A 20,690-nucleotide genomic window follows, 5' to 3' on the forward strand; every position below is an offset into this window, starting at 1 on the left:
TTCTTGAGCACAAGGTCACCTTCTCGGAACACACGAGGCTTGAACTTCTTATCAAAGGCTTTCTTCATTCTCTGCTGATACAACTGACCATGGCACATGGCAGTCAATCTCTTCTCTTCAATCAAATTCAGCTGGTCATAGCGACTCTGAACCCATTCAGCATCAGTCAACTTGGCCTCCATCAAAACTCTCATTGATGGGATCTCCACCTCTACTGGGAGTACGGCCTCCATGCCATAAACAAGAGAGAAAGGGGTTGCCCCTATTGAAGTGCGGACAGATGTACGGTATCCATGCAAAGCAAATGGCAACATATCATGCTAATCTTTGTACGTAACAACCGTCTTTTGGATAATTTTCTTGATATTCTTATTAGCAGCTTCAACAGCCCCATTCATCTTGGGTCTATAAGGAGAAGAATTATAGTGTGCAATCTTGAACTCACTACACAGCTCTTTCATCATCTTGTTATTCAAGTTAGATCCATTATCAGTAATGATCTTATCTGGCACACCATAACGGCATATGAGTTGATTCTTGATAAACTTCACGACCACCTGCCTGGTCACATTTGCATATGATGCTGCTTCAACCCACTTAGTGAAGTAATCAATTGCTACGAGAATGAATTTGTGTCCATTGGACACTTTTGGCTCAATCATGCCAATCATGTCAATTCCCCACATGGAGAAAGGCCATGGTGATGAAATCACATTCAGAAGTGTAGGGGGAATATGAATCTTATCCGCATAAATCTGACACTTATGGCATTTCTTTACATATTTGCAGCAGTCAGACTCCATTGTCAGCCAATAGTAGACTGCTCTCAACATCTTTCTAGCCATGGCATGTCCATTGGAATGGGTACCAAATGAACCTTCATCGACCTTAGTCATCAACAGGTCTACTTCGTGTCTATCCACGCATCTGAGCAGAACCATGTCAAAATTTCTCTTATAAAGCACTTCGCCATTGAGGTAAAAACTGCGTGATAATCTTCTCAAAGTCTTCCTATCTTTCACAGGTGCCCCAGGCGGATAAACCTGGTTCTGAAGGAAACACTTGATATCATAATACCATGGCTTATCATCTTTCACTTCTTCAACTGCAAATACATGAGCTGGTCTATCCAAGCGCATCACAGTGAAATTGGGAACTTCATTCCACAGTTTAACCACAACCATGGAGGCAAGTGTAGCAAGAGCATCTGCCATCTGATTCTCGTCTCGAGGAATATGATGGAAGTCAACCTCAGTAAAGAACGTTGAAATCCTCCTCGTGTAATCCCTATATGGAATAAGACCAGGCTGATTCGTTTCCCATTCACCCTTAATATGATTGATAACAAGGGCCGAATCACCATAAACATCAAGATGCTTGATCCTTAGATCAATGCATTCTTCCAATCCCATAATACAGGCCTCGTACTCAGCCATATTATTCGTGCATTTTAAAGTTAGCCTTGCTGTAAAAGGAATGTGTGTGCCTTGAGGAGTAATGATTACTGCCCCAATACCATTTCCGTACTGATTTACAGCGCCATCAAATACCATACTCCATCGGGGACCAGGCTCTGGCCATTCATCGAGTGTAGGCTCATCACAATCTTTCATCTTCAAATACAGAATCTCCTCATCTGGGAAGTCATACTGAACTGACTGATAATCCTCAATCGGCTGATGTGCCAAGTGGTCAGCCAAGATACTACCTTTAATAGCCTTCTGAGCTCGATACTCAATATCATACTCAGATAACAACATCTACCAACGGGCAATCCTCCCGGTTAAAGCAGGCTTCTCAAATATATACTTGATTGGGTCCATTCTGGATATCAACCAAGTTGTATGATTTATCAAATATTGGCGTAAACGCTTAGCGGCCCAAGCCAAAGCACAACATGTCTTCTCAAGCATTGAGTATCGAGACTCACAATCAGTGAACTTCTTGCTTAGGTAGTAAATAGCATATTCTTTCTTTCCTGATTCATCTTGCTGACCAAGGACACAACCCATCGAGTCTTCAAGAACTGTCAGATACATGAATAAAGGTCTTCCTTCCACAGGCGGAGACAAGATTGGAGGTTCAGACAGATACTCTTTGATACTATCGAAAGCTTTCTGGCAATCCTCGGTCCAATCATGGGACTGATATTTCCGGAGGAGCTTGAATATCGGCGCACATGTGGCAGTTATGTGGGATATGAATCTGGAAATATAATTCAAGCGGCCAAGAAAACCTCGGACTTGCTTCTCAGTTTTGGGCGCAGGCATCTCTTGTATTGCTTTGACCTTTGCAGGATCAACCTCAATACCTCTTTCGCTGACAATAAAGCCCAATAACTTGCCAGAACGGGCTCCAAATGTACACTTGTTCGGATTCAGACGAAGCTTATACTTCCTCAAATGCTGAAAAAGCTTCAACAAGTGCTATACATTTTCAACTTCCGTTCTTGACTTAGCAATCATATCATCAACATATACCTCAATCTCCTTGTGCATCATATCATGAAACAAGGTGGTCATAGCTCGTTGATACGTGGTTCCGGCGTTCTTCAAACCGAAGGGCATCACTCGGTAACAGAATGTTCCCCAAGGTGTGATGAATGTTGTCTTCTCCATATCCTCGGGTGCCATCTTAATCTGATTATATCCGGAAAATCCATCCATAAATGAGAAGACATTGAATTTTGTTGTATTGTCTACCAACATATCAATATGTGGTAGAGGAAAATCATCTTTCGGACTAGCTTTATTCAAATCTCTATAATCCACACACATCCGGACTTTTCCATCTTTCTTAGGCACGGGCACAATATTGGCCACCCATTGAGGATATGTAGAAGTCACCAGAAACCCCGCATCAATTTGCTTTTGAACTTCCTCTTTGATCTTCACTGCCATATCAGGATGAGTTCTTCTGAGCTTCTACTTCACAGGCACGCACTCAGGCTTCAAGGGTAGGAAATGTTGCACAATATTTGTATCTAGACCCGGCATGTCTTCATACGACCAAGCGAAGATATCGACATATTCTCGTAGCAAATCAATCAACCTTTCTTAACAGATTCTTCCAGGAGTGCCCCAATCTTCACTTCTCGCACACAATTCTCAGACCCCAAGTTGACTGTTTCTAGATTCTCAGGATGTGGCTGAATGATTTTCTTTTCATGCTCAATTAATCGGGTAATCTCGTCAGGAATCTCTTCAACATCATCTTCCTCTGCCTCAAATACAGGGAATTCAAAATTGGGAGATGGCGTTGGATCATTATGTTCAATGGGTTTAGAAATCAACCTGCATAATGATTTTGGATATGAAAAGTTTTTAGAAATCAAACAAGGCAAATCATTATGCAGATGAAAAGATTAATTTTATTCTATTTTTAGGGTTTTATGTGATCACCAATTTCATGCAAAAAGCAAAAAGGGAAGATAATTGGAAAAACAAACATTTAACATGAATTTATTGAATGAAAATATCATTGTATTTATGTTGGCAACAATGTCATCACTTCTCCTTTTGGCATGGGAGAAGGGTTTTTAAACAAAGTGATCATTACGTTGACTTGTGGACAACTGTAGGAATATCCACAGCGGCCCAATTATTGCAGACCCCTCCAGGGATGATGAAATTGCCAGAATCCTCTACATCCTCTTCCAAAACAGCAGCAGCTTCCTCATCCTGACCGGTGTGGATGAAACCTCCACTCTTGAACAGTCCTTTCTCATTGAAAACCCCAGAAGAAAAGCTTATGCCAGCCTGAGACTTATTATCTTCCAGCTCAATCATTTTTCCCAGACCCGCAATTGCACCACATTCAATGGCCAACTTCGCATCTCTATAGGAAGCAAATGAAGGAGTCCTCTTCTCAACAGGCTCAGCTATAGGTAAAGCTTGGAAAGGAGTTCCAACTTCATCCTCATCATCTATGTATGAGAAGGAAGACAAGTGGCTAACCAGGAGAGCCTTTTCTCCCCCTACCACTACCAGTTTCTTATTTTTCACAAATTTCAGCTTCTGGTGTAGGGTGGATGTCACGGCGCCAGCCTCGTGAATCCATGGTCTGCCTAGGAGACAGTTGTACGATGGGTGAATGTCCATAACCTGGAAGGTAATTTGGAAATCACTTGGTCCAATCTTGATTGGGAGATCAACATCCCCAATCACAGTCTTGCGCGACCCATCAAAAGCTTTCACAACAACTCCACTCTGCCTCATGGGAGGTCCTTGATAAGATAGTCTTGAGAGAGTGGTTTTTGGCAATACATTCAGGGATGACCCAGTGTCCACCAGCATATTGGACATGACATCGTCTTTACAATTCATGGATATGTGTAAAGCCAACTTGTGGTCTCTTCCCTCCTCAGGGAGATCAGAGTCATAGAAACTCAAATTGTTACAAGCAATAATGTTTGCAACAATGCTATCGAACTGTTCTATTGTGACATCATGATCTACATATGCCACATCCAAAACTTTCTGCAGAGCCTCCCTATGCGGTTTTGAATTCAGAAGTAATGATAACACGGATATCTTGGATGGTGTTTGTAGAAGCTGGTCTACAACATTGTACTCACTCTTCTTGATGAGCCTCAGCATCTCATCACAGTCTTCTTTCACATTCCCGCTAGGGCCAACAGAAGTAGGAGTTTTTAGTACAGAGGAGGGCTTAACAACAGGTGCCGGATTCGGGGTGCCTACAACATTCCCAATCGGGCGTTCAACAAAATCAGCCTTAGCCTGGGCCTTCGGTGGTGCTGAAAACACACGACCGCTGCGGGTCAAACCACTTACGTCAGCAATATTCACGTCAAAGGAGGATCGCAAAGTCACCTCTTTCCCATCTTCTACAACAACAGCGTTGTAACGAAAGGGAATTGCCTTTTCAGAAGAATAGGGTACTGGACCGACAAGCTTAATGATCAAGGAAGGAGAGACCTTCTGCTTGCTACCATCATACTTGATGATAACAGGCTCGGGTATCCGAAACACTGGGGAAATTACGTTGACCTCTGGCTCATCTTCGTCAACATTCCTATTTTGAAGGATCTCGATAACTCCTTCGTCCAACATTTCCTGAAGATCTTTGCGCACCTGGCGACAACCCAATCGGCTAACAGGGCAGATTCGGCATCTATCATGGTCGTGTTCATAGTGACTGTAGTCACACAGCAAACGGTGCAACTCGACCAGAGACTGTCGAATATGACTGACATATTTGACTTTGTACTTGCCAGGGCAGCCCTGGACCATGTTGACAGATTTCCCATGCTCGGACAATGGGTTCTTCTTCACATTAGGACCTACGTCCTCAAAACACAGGATCCCACACCTCACAAGGTCTTGAACCTTGGTCTTCAAAGGATAACAATTCTCCACGTCGTGGCCGGGAGCACCAGAGTGGTATACACAATGCAATTCAGGCTTATACCACCACTGAAGGTTAACAGGTATAGCTGGTGGGTCTCTCAGAGTAATCAACTTCCTCTCTATCAAAAAGGGATATAGTTCTGCGTATGTCATCGGAATCGGATCAAAAGTGACTTTTTTCCTCTCGTAACTCGTGCTGGTTTGATTACTGTTTCGAGGCTGATAGGCCTGCTGTTGCGGACGGTGCTGTTGCTGATATTGCTGAGGTGGTTGTTGATTGTTGCTATTTGCTGATATTGTTGATTGTCTATGAAAACAGGTGCTATATGAGCCACTTGATGCTGGTTACCGGCGGGACGCACAATCTTCCTCCTCACAGAGGGTCTTCTAGGTTTCACATGGGAGGTCACAACATGTGCCTCTCCATCTTTCTTCTTTGCAAACGCCCCATAACGTTTGGCAGAAAAGCCTTCTTCCTTGGTTAGACGTCCTTTTTTAACCCCTTCTTCTAGACGCATCCCCATGTTCACCATCTCGGTGAAGTCAGAAGGAGCACTAGCAATCATCCGCTCGTAATAGAATGAACTCAAGGTCTTCAGAAAAATCTTGGTCATTTCCTTCTCTTCTAGCGGAGGCACAATCTGTGCTGCCAACTCTCGCCACCTCTGGGCATACTCTTTGAATGTTTCTTTGTCCTTCTGGGACATGGCCCTCAATTGATCCCTATCGGGAGCCATATCCACATTATACTTGTACTGCTTGACGAAGGCCTCGCCAAGGTCGTTGAAGGATTGGATGTTCGCACTGTCCAGCCCCATATACCAGCACAGAGCGGCACCGGACAGACTGTCCTGAAAGTAATGGATGAGCAACTGATCATTATCAGTCTGAGGTGACATCTTCCTGGCATACATGACCAAGTGGCTGAGAGGACAGGTGTTCCCCTTGTATTTTTCAAAGTCAGGGACCTTGAATTTTATAGGAATCTTCACATTGGGAACGAAGCACAATTCGGCAGCAAACTTGCCAAAGAGATCCTTTCCTCTAAGAGTTTTCAATTCCTTGCGAAGCTCAAGAAATTGGTCATTCATAGCATCCATCTTCTCATGGACATCTGGGCCCTCAGACGGCTCAGAATGATAGATGGTGTCGTCTACCCTAGGCATGGTATGCACGACAGGAGGAGGAACAACAAGGACCGGGCTAGATGCCGGCATGGAAGCAAAAGTTGGAGCAGGGCCTTCAGGCATGAAATTGGGAGGCATCCCCCACGGAAACCCGGTTGGCATGGCAGTCGGAGCAAAATGTGCACTGGCTGCAGGCACAATTGAGGAAACAATCTCAGAGATGACTGTCCTCTGGGGAGGAGTTGAAGGCGTTGGAGAAGACTGGCTCTGGGCAGCCAGGAATGATTCCATCAAAGCACTCAGTCTGGCGACTTCTTCTTTGAGTTCACGGTTCTCTTGTTCTAGATGATCCATCAGTCTGGAAGAGTTGGCTCTAGTGTAGTACCGGTGAGTCAGCTTGTCTTCAAAATAAATGAAAAGCACAGAGTTAGACCACAGGACCAGAAGCCGGGAACCAAACCTGCTTATGCATATGATGCATGCAATGCTTGTGCATATGATTTGTTTTTATTTCAAAGGAACTCTAGGGTTTTATTTGCAAATTTTGGAAATATTAATTGTTTATCACATATGGAAATATCTCATCAAATAGCATCAGGGAAAAAAGTACAACATTGTCAATCATATACAAGAGAAAAGGAAAATAATTATCCTATGGATCTCTAGAAACAATCGTCTAAAGCTCGGGACACAAGAAGATAGGATGCAGGAAGCCTCTTCACCTCCCTCTCGTAAGCTGCCTCCATATTTGCCTTTTCCTTGGCGAGTCGGTCATACGTCCTCTTCCAAAACTTGGAAGACTGGGGAAGTAGAGAAGTCCATGCATCATTAGGATCATCAATAACCTGATGCTCGAGGAACTCTATCAAAGCATCTTTCTCCTTAATCTGCTGAAGCAACTCTTCCCTTTCACGGATCCAGGCAGTGATAGGTCTTCGTCTCTCAACTCTTCTACTCCTTGGTTAGGGAGGGTTGAAGGCCCAGCCACAACCAAAGGTGTAGGTCTCGGATACTCGTAAGGCATGAGATACTCAGATGCTCTCTTCCTTATCCAAGCAGTGTAAGGCTCCAAAGCAATGCAATTCTTAGGACCCAACTCCTTCCTTCCTTTCTTATGAACCTTGCGCCAAGCGCGAACCATTCTGCCCTTCAAGCCTTGGGGATCTTTACCCTCCTGAAAGAACACACCCTCTAACAGAATGTTATTAGGTTTATCCTTTAGGGGGAACCCAAGCTGACGACGTGCTAAAACAGGGTTGTAGTTAATCCCACCACATGTACCAAGAAGAGGTACATTGGATAATTCACCACAAGAGTCAATAATCTGCACACCATCACACACACGGTTATACCAAGAGATGTCATCATTAGTGAGAGACATGAGTCTCGTGGACCACCGTAGACATCCCTTGTTCTCCTTGAAGGCGACCGTCTGAGGTAAGTGAGAAATAAACCACTTATACAACAGAGGCAAACAGCACACAATGGCACCATCACCCTTTGCATTCCTCATATGCAAAGAGAAATAGGTATCACCCAACAGAGTCGGAACGGGATTAAGAGCAGAGAAGATCCTAATAGCGTTCACATCCACAAACTTGTCGATGTTAGGGAACAATACCAACCCATAGATGAGAAGTACAAATATGGCTTCAAAGGCATCCTCACTCATGGCCTTCCCATAAACAGTAGCTTGAGAAATGAGGAACTCAGAAGGGAGACCTTGAATTCCACCTTTAGTAGTCCTATGAGCACTAATCAGAGATTCATCTATGTGCAACATGTCTGCTAACTCTCGAGAAGTAGGAATACTCTCCAAGCCACTGAACGACAGCTGGTCTAGAATAGGTACACCCACGAGATAGGCATACTCCTCAAGGGTAGGCAAAAGCTGGAAGTCCGGAAACATGAAGCAACGGTACAAGGGATCATAAAATTGCACCAATACACTCATCAACCCTTCATCCACCTGAGTAGTCAGAAGAGGAAGAAGCTTCCCAAAGCGAGCCTTGAAACCCAAGGGATCTAATACATAGGATGTCAGATTCCTTAACTCTTTCAAATCTGGTTGCCTGAAGCTGTACTTCTTTGTATTCCTTCTTTGTCTTTCCATGTCTGAAAATTTTGCAAATAAACCCCTTAAGTTCCTTGAAAATTTCTTTTATTATTGATGATATGGATGCAAATGAGTGCATGAATGCATGAATGCAACAATCACACTCAAGGATCAAGCAAAGTACACCAAACAAAGGTCATGGGATGGATCATATCATCCTTAATACCAATCATCCATTTTGGTGGATTATGGTTTACACCTTATCAACACCCAAGTTCCATTGATATTAAGGATGTATGAATAGATCAACCATGAATCAAGGGTTTATTGCAAGTCACGAGCATGGAGTCTCGGTTAAGAACCACCCAAAGGGAGTGTACTAGGGTTTAAACCTGCCAAACATGTTCTACAAGAGGTTCCCATAGTCATCATCCCATCTTTCGGATATTATCGGAGAAATGACTACTCGTATTCCAAAAATATTCTCAAGAGAGACTCTTATGAGTGTAGTATCGCGTAACAATCGTATCAAATCTTACACTCGAACGACTTTCGTACTACATCCTAAAAATAGGCCAAGATGGGCTTGGTAAACTAAGGTCCTTGGCTTCTAAGGTCTATATTGGAAAGAGTAATGTCTAACCACAACTTACTTGTGTGACATTATTGATCCCAACATGACCTCCACCAAGTGAATGGACTTGCAAGTCAACTTGCTAAGGAATAACTCCACACAAGTCAACAAGACTACGCCATTCTCCTATCCTAGGTGCACTCGAGTTCGGGTATAGAACTCATCTCACAAAGATCACCAAGCATACAAGGAATTAATATATCAAGCAATTCAATCATTACATACAATACAGTAATCCCAAATTGCACAAAAATATGTCACAAAACCATATAATACAACAAGCATGAAAAGTTGGCAAAACCCACTAGGGAGCTTCTCCCCAGTGGAGTCGCCACTTTTCTGTAGCGGGGTATTCGTTACCATTGGAGATATTTACTAAATCCAAGATAAATCATACAAAGTCGAGTCTCCACCGCACTTCTATTTATCCAAAGGAATGGTTAGAAAGCGAACAAAAACCTAATAGTTTTAACAAAAACTAGTAAAAGAAACAGAGATCTGGGTAAGGGGGTTGGTTATGCAATGGGAAGGTGTTAGGCACCCAAAACATCCTAGGTACTCCTAGGGAGCCCTTTTCATACTTGTGAAGGTTATTGTTTTTGTGAAAATTTCATTTGTGCAAACATGATTGAAGAGATGAGAAGAGAATATACAAGTTATTTACATTTTGTGTTTGGATGGATAAACCCATTGCCTACGTACCCTCTTATAAAAAGATTAGGATCAAAACCTCGTAGTTCGGGGTAAAAATCTCAAAAAAAATTGGTGAATTGATTGGTCCAAAAGCCTTAAGGTCTTTTGTTATCAAAGGTAGAAAACTCAACCTAAAACCACAAATCCACCATGTGAGGATAGCTTCAACATGCTAGTGAGGGGTTAACCCTATAATAAGCATGGAAGACTCATTGTCCATCACTAAGGATATAGGTGAGTATTACATCTACCACAAGGATAACTCAAACCTAATAGCTAAAGGTTATGGAAAATTTGATTAAGAAAGTGGACATTGGAACCACAAAAGAAATTTGAATGGGTTATATTTACCAATTAGAAGTATATACAAAATGGTCAAAGTTGACTTAAAGATTCAATTCAAAATAAGTGTTATGAAAAGAAAGTTTGAAAATCAAAAGCATAAGGCTTAGGTTTCTAATGTTGAAAACAAGTGAAATGTTTGCACAAAAGGGTTTTGGCTTGGGTTAGGGTGGAGAAATGAAGAAGAAGAAGGGTTAAATCCTAAGGAACAAAAAGGTGAGGGATAAGAAATGAAACCACACTAGGAGTTCCTCTCTTGAGATCATATTGATGATCCAAGTAGATCCCATCTTTTGGAATAAGCAAGCACAAAGCATAAGCAATCAAACAAGTCTCATAAGAGATCCTCAATGTATCTTGTATCTTCCACTTAGATGAACATGGTAATGATCCTTCAATTAAGCTCAAATGGAAACTCCTAGTTCAAGAGCGCACACATCAAAAGTTCCAAGTAAACGAACATCACACCCTATATCCATAGAAGAGGCTCAAACAATGGGTGGGCTTTAGTCAAGAGGGGTCATGTCAACCTCGACAAACAAGCCAAACTGTAATGGGTAATCTGTAGCTCTTAACCACTAACATTGAATGTTAGGGTGAAGCTGATCAAAATGGTAATGAGGATGAGACCTCATGCTCTTAACTCTGGCCGGGGTGAGCTCATGACAAAGAAAGCGTGGGGATCCAGAAAGTGGGACCCTATTCCACTTGACAGACTCTGGACAAAGATCTGGGGCACATGTTCAGAAGCATCAGCACGTAGTGCGAGCATAAAGAACGACACACTAAATAACTGGGGATTGGCTACTAATCCCTTTTATCCGTTAATTGCCTCAACTCTTGGAGGTCTTATCAAATATCACATGCCTCTTCTTGGAGGTCTTTGAGCACAATTGTAAACAAACACAAACAGAGCCTCTGAAGGAGGACTTGCCAGCAAAATGCCTGCCAAAAAGGTGACAGGACTTCAGACTACATGAAGTAAGAAGCTAACTACCTGAGTGGTGTATCAACCACAATCCAAGGCTCAAGCAAGAGCTAAAGCAAGCAAGCAACTAAGGTACCTGTACAAAGACTAAACAATTAGTACTTCAGTCATACAACCAGAAAACAAACAGTCAAACCCTCTAACAGTTACACAATTCAATGCACAATGCCCAAGCACTCAAATGAACTCATGAGCTCACCGCATCACTTAAAACCCTACAAAACAAACATAAGTCAGAACTCAATTCATTTTGCATCTCACAAAGTGAGAACAAATCAACCATCAATGCTAAATGTCCAAACCTGAAACACAAGACAAAGTTAGTTTATGTACAAAACACTAGTGTAAAGACTAGATTCAAAACCAAATCAAATGACCAAAACAGAACCCAATCTTTTACACAATGTACATTCAAACAATGCATCTAATGTCCTCAAAAGGACCAGCATCAAATCAATAAGCAAGTATCTCAAATGATCTATGTCATGCAAGGACAAAAAATGTGCATAAAATGAACTTCCAACTTAGAAAATTCACATCAAATCAGAAATGCATGCAATGACTTTGATATTTTTGTACAAGTTCCTCATGTCATGAACAATCAATATGCAAAAGATCAAATCCAGAAAGATGCAAATGCTATGTGAACAAAAATGCAACAATTCAATGTCAAAAATGTGACACAAATTGTCACACTTTTCTCTATGTGTCAAAAATGATGATAACATATGAGAAAAATTCCAAACCAGTGCTCAAAACTTCATATTATGTATGAATGTCAAGCACGCAAAAAATTGGATCAAATGGCTCAACATAGAGAATTTCACAATGCATTGAATACACTATGTCAAATTAGCACAATGTTCATTCAAAAATTCACAAATAAAAATCCAAACATCAACAATTCATGAAATCAGCATCATAAAAAATTAGACACCCATACAAATCTGTGAAAAAAATTGGGATTTATTTGGATCATTTTTGCATATTTTATGAATTTAACAAAACAAGCAAAATAAATGGAATATGCACATGAAAATTGGAGGGAAAGGCAAGATTCAAATAAAACCAGAAAAATCAACCACCACATGATCTGGCGCGCAATCAATCCAACGGCTCACATTCAAATGAATGAAACGCGCCGTTTCATTAAAACAGTCAGCATGTCACTCATCAGTCAAAGCGTGCGTGGCTCAGGTCAAAGCAATTGCATCCAATCAAACATCCAAGCAAGCGCACACATGGCAATACAGTCAGATGAAACCCTAAACACGCAGACGCCGGAGCTACAACTCCGGTCGTCTTCTCCGGCGAGACGCGCGGTGGCGCCGCCGTGAGATTTTCAAGAAATCCACAAGGCTTATATCATTCGATTCATCTTTCAATGTAGATTCCAAATATGAAAATGGATCATCCTAATTCCTCATAGATTTTTCAGATCGAAGGCAAACATAATCTAGATCTAAACTTACAATCAACACTACATCCTTAATACTCAACCAAATTCAATTCTAAACACATGTACATGATCTACACAACATGATCTACACATCTATGATCAAAAAACAGCAAAAGGAGAGGATGAAATTTGCATCACCTGGAATTGAAGCTTCCTGAATTCACGATCTCACAGGCTATGAAGCTCCAGATCCACTCCTATGAACTTCTGTTGAAGCTTTGTGCAAAAAGAATTAGTTGAAACCACTTGAATCCACCTCAATTTCCAACTTCCATCGCCATGTTCATGCTCTTGCACTGCTCGATTCCTTACTGAATTGCTCCAAACAGATGATGATTCTTGATCAGTGAAGCACCAGGAACAAGAATATGCAAAGATCTTTGAGCTTTGTGTGAAGAAAATGAGAATTCAAAGTGAGAGAATTTTTGAGAGTTTCTTGAATTTTTTATCTGAAAAGTTCTGTTATGGCAGTTATGATTAGGGTTTCACTATTTATATGCCTTGCTAATGACCATGCTAATCCTCTTTTCCATTGGTTAATCATGATTAATGAGTATTGAAGCAAATTTCAAAAATGCACATTAAGCTAGCATGGCCATAATACACGTGCAACCTCCCATGCTGAGCTTCTAATCCACTTAAAATCATCCAATGGTCATGCTTGAAGTGTTATTTTGCTTGTAACTTAAGCCAAAAAATGAATGTTGAATATTTTCTTCAATTTACACATGTGTGAAATAATGAATTCATGGTCATGATTCCTTTGCACAATTAAGCCAAATGAGGTCATTTTGAGATGCCTTGAACATGAGAAGCATTTTGCCAAAAGAATGAACCAATTTGAAGCATTGTATCAAAAGTTATGCCATTTTGAATTTCCATGCACACCTTGTGATCAAATGACCATAACTCCTCAACCATTCATCATATGGACATGAATTAGGACTTTTTGAAAAGGGGGGACAAAGATCTACCACTTTCATGTTCACCAAAAATCCATTTGAAACTTCTTTAACATTGACAAGTCAAGTTGAATGTGGACCAAAAACTTGCCAAATTTGGAAACTTTGAATTATAGGTCATTTTCCATTTTTAGTAACTTTTGCCATGACCTTTGACTCTTCAAGATGGATGTTTAAAATGATGAATAGACCCCATTTGAACATGATTGAGGTGTCTCAACTCATTTCCCCACCTCATAGCCCTCAGTTGACTGCACAATTGACTTTTGGTCCTCAGATGACCTTGAAAGGTCTTGATTAACTTGAGCCTCTACCACTTGGTGAAATTGCTTCAAAATGAAACTCTAGCTCATGTAAGATCCTTATAATAAGCATGTGATCCTCATCCCAAGAAAATACCTCATCTCTTGCACAAAGGATCTTCTTGAAGCTCTTGACCTGGTGATTGCTTAAGCTACAACAAAAGATGTTAGTGACATATTTTTGTGCTTTTTGTTAGTAAATAAAATAAGAAAAGCAATGATATACAATTCAAGCATGCTTGGTGATATCAAACCACTTACAAGAGATCCCTACCCAAAGGGAAAGGAAGCCAAGATGCTCAATGATCCTTGAGGCTATGCAATGCAATGTTATGATGCCATGAGGGATCTTAGGGACAAAATTGGGGTCTTACAATAAGCATAAATAAGAAAAGGTAAACGAGACAGTAAGCTCAAACAGCAGGGGGCTCCTCTACCTGACTGGATCCACGAAGTATGGCTATCTCCTGACGAAGCTCTGCTATCTCTCGGTACAAACAATCAGCCTCAGTAGCATGTGTAAGATCGGATAGCTCAATCTGTAAAGTAAGGTCAGCCACCTCCTGCTTAAGCTTGGCAGTCTCTCAGCGACACTCGGCAATCTACGTGCGGACATCTGGGGGCTGCAAAGATAAATTATTAGAGAGCACAGTAATTCTGGGTGAAAGCGGTGTAGGAGTATAATCAACAATAGGAGGGGATCTAGGCTCCTCAACAGTCTCTCCATGATCTTCCAAAGCATAACTCCAGTTAGCTGGGTCATGAACACTGGTCATCATCGGGTCTGACAGTGTAAAGTAGTGTATCGTCTCGCTATCAATCAACAATCTGAACTGTTTGGGATTGAAATAGGCTCTCCTCATCGATCCTCTATCCAAGAAGAAATCAATATCCATAGTAGTATAGCCACAGAAAGTCCTGAGATTGAGCAGCTTGCGGGACAGGCCTAAGGCAATGGCAATTTGCGTGACAATCCCTCCTACATGAATAATTCCCTCGGATGATCAGGCAACACTGCTAAGGCCACACAGCAGAAAATTTCCACATGCCACAGGGCGTGACTGGGATGCACAGAATAACAAAAAAATCTCCTCCTCACTCAGCAGAGTCTCAGCATCTGGTCTTCCAAGAAAAGAGTGCGCCAGTATCATATGGAAATACCTCATAGCAGGGTTTTGGATAACCTGGGACAACTGAGTGGAAGGATCCTGACTCCCTCCACCAGAGATATCGCTCCAGAATTTCTCCACTTCCCTACTCAGAAAGTATCCCATCGGCGTCTCAGGGATAGCGTCGGGGGTAGTCTAAAAACCTAACAAGTCACCGAACTCCTTCTGGCTGAAAGAGTACTCAGTCCCGAATAGCCTGAAAACAACATGTCCATCTGGTCCGGAGTAAGGATCATAAGCAAACGAGCTAAGGAACTCCAAAGTCAAGTTCCTGTAGGTGTTGTTCATGTCATCAGCGAATTCATCCCATTGGAGTTGGTGGCACAGGAATCTGATGCTCGGCTTAATGCCTAGGGAGTCCATGCAATCCTTGTCCGGATAGCGTGTAGGTGCCATAGGGAGCTGGTAGAGAACTATGTAACGCTCCCTCTGGGCGTCATCTCTAAAAGCCACATGTATGTCATCAAAGTTCTGCATCCTGTAAAGGTTAGGGAAAAGGATCATGAAAACATAAACGTTGCAAATGATATTTAGTCCTGACGAGAATATGAGTAAAAATAAAATAAAGTAAATAAATGCAGAAAAAGTAAAATAAGATAAGAAAACTGTGGGTTGCCTCCCAAGCAGCGCTTGTTTAACGTCGTTAGCTTGACGATCGGAACTTATACATCTGTCATAGGAATTGGTGGATCTATCCGAGTGTGGCTGGAGTAGTCTGTTGGAATGTCTCCTCCTTCATAGAGCTTCAATCTTTTCCCATATACAATGAATGGACTACATGTTTCATTCTTGATTTCTACAGCTCCGGATCTCAGAATCTTAGATACTTTGAAAGGGCCAGTTCATCTTGAACGCAGCTTCCCAGGGAAAAGTCGTAACCTAGAATTGAACAGGAGAACATGGTCGCCTATATTGAAATCTTTTTTCACGATTCTTTTGTCATGCCAAGCTTTGGTTCTCTCTTTGTATATTATGGCATTCTCGTAGGCATATTTCCTAAGTTCTTCTAGTTTGTGGATGTCAAGGATACGTTTTTCACCAGCGGTCAGGTAATCCAAATTCAAAGTTTTAATGGCCCAATAGGCCTTATGCTCTAATTCAAAAGGTAAATGACAGGATTTTCTATAGACTAGTTGGTACGGAGTTGTTCCTACAGGGGTTTTGAAAGCGGTTTTGTAGGCCCATAATGCTTCTTGGAGCTTTTGAGACCAGTCTTTTCTAGATATAGAAACAGTGTTTTCTAGAATTTGTTTTATCTCCCTATTGGATACTTCTACTTGGCCACTAGTCTGTGGGTGGTATGGTGTTGCTACTCTATGCCTGACTCCATATTTGCTTAAAATTTTATCAAATATTCTCGATATGAAGTGAGATCCTCCATCGCTTATGACTAAACGGGGTGTTCCAAATCTGGGGAATATAAAGTTTTTAAATAACTTGATCACCACTCTAGTGTCGTTTGTGGGTGCAGCTATAGCTTCAATCCACTTAGACACATAGTTCACAACTACTAAGATATACTTGTTTCCTAAGGATGATGGGAAAGGTCCCATGAAATCTATACCCCAAACGTCGAAGAGTTTTACTTCTTGAATGTTTCTTAGAGGCATTTCGTCACGTCTTGAAATATTTCCCGTGCGTTGGCATCTATCACATTTGACAATGCAAGCATGGACATCGCGCCACATGGTAGGCCAGAACAGACCAGCTTGAAGAATCTTGGCGTATGTCTTAGAGGTGCTCGCATGTCCACCATAGGGTGCAGAGTGACAATGCTCAATTATACTTTTTACCTCCTCTTCTAGAACGCAACGGCGAAAAATGCTGTCTTTACCCCTTTTGAAAATGAGCAGTTCGTCCCAATAAAAGATTCTTACATCGTTAAAGAACTTCTTCCGGTGGTAGTCAAGATCAGGGGGTATGATATCAACAGCTAGATAATTAACAAAGTCTGCATACCATGGCACGTTACTTACAACTAAGGATTTTTGGAAGTGCTCATGAGGGCCTAGGCTATCGTCTTCAATGGCTTCTAGTTTAGCTATCAGTCTATCATAGGCAAAATCATCATTTATGGGTACGAAGTCTGGTTTCAGGTGTTCTAGCCTAGAAAGGTGATCAGCTACTACATTTTCAATGCCTTTTTTATATCGGATATCTAAATCAAACTCTTGTAGTAACAGAATCCATCGGAGTAACCTGGGCTTGGCATCTTTTTTACTTAATAGGTAACGAATGGCAGCATGATCAGTGTAAACTATAATTTTGGCTCCTACTAGATAAGATCTAAATTTGTCTATAGCAAAAACTACAGCTAGTAGTCCCTTTTCAGTTGTTGCGTAGTTAAGTTGGATGACGTCTAGGATTCTATTGGCATAATAAATCACATGTAATTCTTTATCTTTCCTTTGTCCTAGAACGGCTCCAACGGCATAATCACTAGCGTCACACATTATCTCAAAAGGTTCTGACCAATCAGGGGGTTGCATAATGGGTGCTGAAATCAACGCTTGCTTTAAAAGATTAAATACTTCATTACATTTTTTATCGAAAATGAATTCAGCATCTTTCATTAAAAGGCCAGTTAAAGGTTTAGTTATTTTAGAGAAGTCTTTGATAAAACGCCGGTAGAATCCAGCATGTCCAAGGAAACTTCGGACTTCTCTGATAGTTTTGGGTGGTTTTAGATTCTCTATGACTTCTATCTTAGCTCTATCTAGCTCAATACCTTTTTTGGAAACTATATATCCTAAGACAATCCCTTCAGTGACCATGAAATGACACTTTTCCCAGTTTAGCACAAGGTTCACCTCCACGCATCTCTCCAGGATTTTCTCAAGGTTAGCAAGACAATTTTGGAAATCAAATCCGCAAACTAAGAAATCATCCATAAATACTTCCATGATACTATCTAGGTAATCTGCAAAGATTGACATCATGCAACGTTGGAAAGTAGCTGGGGCATTACAGAGTTCAAACGACATTCGTCTGTAGGCAAAAGTTCCATAAGGGCATGTAAAGGTAGTTTTCTCTTGATCTTCGGGGTGTATAGGTATTTGGAAGAATCCAGAGTATCCATCTAGATAGCAAAAGTAAGAGTGTCTGGCTAGACGCTCCAACATCTGGTCTATAAATGGTAAAGGGAAATGATCCTTCTTGGTTGCTTTATTTAACTTTCTGTAGTCTATGCACATCCATCATCCTCCTTCTATCTGTTTTGTTACATATTCGCCTTTATCGTTTTGCACTACTGTAATGCCTCCCTTTTTAGGTATTACATGCACAGGGCTCACCCACTTACTATCCGAGATCTGATAGATTATACCTACCTCAAGTAACTTAAGAACTTCTCTTTTAACAACATCACTCATTGTAGGGTTTATTCTTCTCCGATGTTCTCTAGAGGGCTTTGAATCTTCTTCGAGCAAAATCTGATGCATGCATACAGATGGGCTTATACCTTTCAGATCAGAGATATTATATCCTAAGGCTGAGGGATATCTTCGTAAAACATCTAAGAGTTGGTATGTTTCCTTTTGGCTCAAAGTAGCACTGACTATAACTGGACGATTTATCTCTTCATCAAGAAACTCATATCTCAGGTTCTTAGGCAGTTCCTTAAGTTCTAAGGTTGGTTTCTTAGGACATGGCATAGGATCTGGGGTAAAGGATAAACATTCGTAAAGGTTATCATCGATGTAGGGCTTCCTAAAGTTATCATCTTCTAGTATGAGAGTTGATGGCAACTTAATTATTTTTATGATTTCTTCTTGTTCTATTTCCCTAACGCATTCATCAATGATATCTATGGCATAACATGCGTCTCCCATCACAGGTGCCATAAGAAATTTTGAAAGTATAAATTCTATCTTCTCGTCACCTACCTCAAAGGTCAACTTTCCTCTCTTGACATCTATTATGGCTCCTGTAGTTGATAAGAATGGTCTACCTAGAAGGATTGGTATATTATCATCCTCTTTAATGTCCATGACAACAAAATCAGTAGGGATAAATAACTGACCTATCCTAACAGGGACATCTTCTAATATGCCTATCGGATACTTAACAGATCTATCGGCTAATTGAAGTGACATCTTAGTAGGTTGTAATTCTCCTAAGTTTAACCTCTCACAAACTACTAAAGGCATTAAGCTCACACTAGCTCCTAAGTCTAGAAAATCTTTTTCAATGACATGACTTCCCAAAATACAAGGAATGGAGAAATTTCCAGGATCTTTATCTTTTTTGGCTAACTTATTCTCGGAAATAGAATTGCATTCCAAGGGCTTCGGATCGTCGAGTCTACGTTTGTTGGTAAGGATGTCTTTGAGAAACTTTGCATAAGAAGGTATTTGGGTGATGGCTTCTATGAAAGGGATTTCTATGTGAAGTTTTTCTATAACCTTAATGAATTTTGGATACTGGTTATTGATCTGGGTCTGTTTGAGTCTTTGTGGATATGGTATCGGTGGTTTGTATGGTGGGGGTGGTACATAAGTTTTGTCTTTAGGTTCTTCTCCTTTTTATTGACCTTCCTATTTTTCAGATTCCTCTGGTTCCTTCACTTCGTCTGTGGGTTCGGTATATTCCTTAGAAGTTTTGGGTTCACTCAATCTTGGGTTAAATGGCTCATCATAAACGGTCCCACTTTGTAGGGTAATGGCATTGGCTTGTCCTCTCGGATTCTGTTGAGGTTGTCCAGGGAACTGTCCTCCAGGTGTAGTCTGGAGGGCTTAGTTTAAGGCTACCTGAGAGATATGGGTTTCAAGCATCTTATTGTGAGTAACTATTTGGTCAACCTTGGTTCCTAACTGGGTAATCAGTTCATTAACGTGAATGTTTTGGTTCATGAACTCTTTGTTTTGTTGGGTTTGAGCAGTGATAAAATTTTCCACAATTTTCTCAAGGCTCGGCTTTGGTGGCACAGGTTGCATAGGTTGATTTGGTCTTGGGGCTTGGTAACCTGGTTGTCTCGGAGGTGCAGTATTTTGGATAGGGTTATTGTTCTTATAGGAAAAGTTTGGGTGATTCCTCCATCCAGGGTTGTAGGTATTCGAATATGGGTTCCCTTGGGCGTAGTTCCCTTGCTCATAGTTGGTTTCGTTTAAGAGACTGCATTCTGCAGATTGGTGTCCTTTGGTTCCACATATCTCACAATCCAACGGAACTGCAACTGCAGTATTCAGGTTTATACACATATGCTCAACCTTGAGGGATAACGCGTCCATTTTAGCTTGCATCATGTGTATAGAGCTTAACTCGTGTACTCCTCCTTGGGCTTCCTTCTTCTCAATTGTCGCTCGGTCAACTCCCCATGATTGATGGATTTTAGCCATATCTTCGATAAGGGCACTAGCTTCAGGGTAAGGTTTGTTCATCAGTGCACCACCTGCGGCAGCATCGATGGTCATCTTAGTGTTATAGTGAAGTCCATTATAGAAGGTTTGAATGAATAACCAATTTTCTAAACCATGATATGGGCATGCTCTTAACAGCTCTTTATATCTCTCCCAAGCTTCAAACAGCGATTCTCCTTGATTCTGGGTAAATCTGGTTATTTGGTTTCGAAGAACGGCGGTCTTACTTGGG

General features: G+C 41.2%; 1 non-coding gene across 1 annotated transcript; it reads left to right on the plus strand.

Moving 5' to 3' along the window:
* Positions 1-20,567: 20,567 nt before the first annotated feature.
* Positions 20,568-20,674, plus strand: LOC127133520 (small nucleolar RNA R71). The gene has a single exon (XR_007807487.1). It is a non-coding gene; the product is annotated as a small nucleolar RNA R71 (small nucleolar RNA).
* Positions 20,675-20,690: the final 16 nt, after the last annotated feature.

This window comes from Lathyrus oleraceus, chromosome 3, assembly GCF_024323335.1.
Source record: "Lathyrus oleraceus cultivar Zhongwan6 chromosome 3, CAAS_Psat_ZW6_1.0, whole genome shotgun sequence".
NCBI lineage: Eukaryota > Viridiplantae > Streptophyta > Magnoliopsida > Fabales > Fabaceae > Lathyrus > Lathyrus oleraceus.